This window comes from Aplysia californica, unplaced genomic scaffold, assembly GCF_000002075.1.
Source record: "Aplysia californica isolate F4 #8 unplaced genomic scaffold, AplCal3.0 scaffold00205, whole genome shotgun sequence".
Classification (NCBI taxonomy): domain Eukaryota; kingdom Metazoa; phylum Mollusca; class Gastropoda; order Aplysiida; family Aplysiidae; genus Aplysia; species Aplysia californica.
Window position 1 is genome coordinate 1,076,736 of NW_004797475.1, and position 1,272 is coordinate 1,078,007.

Below are 1,272 nucleotides of genomic sequence, written 5' to 3' on the forward strand. Positions count from 1 at the left end.
AGCGTGTGATCCCTCATAACCCATAAGCCCCGCCCAGAACTCATACACAAATCGTAAGTGAGATGAGTGGTCACTGTTTACCTAGTCAGTAACAAAGGACGTCAACATTAACTTGCGACAGAAGCGTCGCTCGTTCTCTGAGTGGTGGCGACCCATGTGTTTGTTTTAACATGGCACTCGGTCTTCCTCGTCTGATACATTTCGTTTTATTGTTAGCCTTGCACAAAATCAGCAACAAAATAAAAATTACAAACAAAATACAAACCAACAACAACAAAAACAACAACAACAATGCGGCTAATGGCTACTTTCGATTGGGACCTCAGATGGGAATGGTTTGTTTTCTTCCTCTTGATCAGTCCTGCCTAAGACGGCCACCTGTCTTATACGGCCACTTTTCTCCTTGACAATGGGTGGCCGTCTTACACAGGTTTGACTAGTTGTTTTACATTCCAATTGACACAATTTAGATCAATTAGGAGACTGGTTGCGTCGACTCTGTATATCAGGGCAAAGCTGGGCAGAGAGCTATACAACGTCCCAGCTGAAAGATCGAGATACTTGATAAAAATTCTCAACAAACAGGAATCACATTCATATCAACTGTGTGCAACGGTGAAGAGCTTAATCGTAGAAATATAGAAGCAATCGACATCAGTACTGACACAAACAAAAGTGGTAAATTCTTTTGCCATAATCCAAAGAACTAACATTTTTTAAAAATCTCTTAGAAAAAAACTTTCAAGCTACCCTGGCATTACAAAACAGCTGATGTTGCATTCATTTCTGTAGCTTACATCTTAGTTTTAGTAGAGGTTTTATGACGCTCGCAACCAGCTTACATCTGAAAAGACTATCATCAACACCATATGCAGTTTACCATATAATTGCTCCTTCTAACCGATGTCTTTCAGCCACACCCCAGATCAACACCTAGCCTCCTTGGATAAGGGACAAAAACTTTGGAGTAGTCAGAGGTCCCGAGTTCAAGTTGCGCATGTATAAGATCCCTTGGTGGTCCTAAATTGATAAGATAAGGCTGAGCACAATTCAAAATTATTTCCTCCTACCAAAACTTAAAATGCTCTAGTCAGTATAAAAATGTGACATAGAGCACCTTTAAAATCGTAATATGGCTACCTGAAGGCAGGTGGCCCTACTAAGTAGGAAACATGGTCACAAAAGTAAAAATTAAGTTGCGCTGCAGGTTGAAAGGAGGAGGAGGAGGAGGAGGAGAAGAAGAAAAAGAAGAAGAAGGAGGAGGAGGAGGAG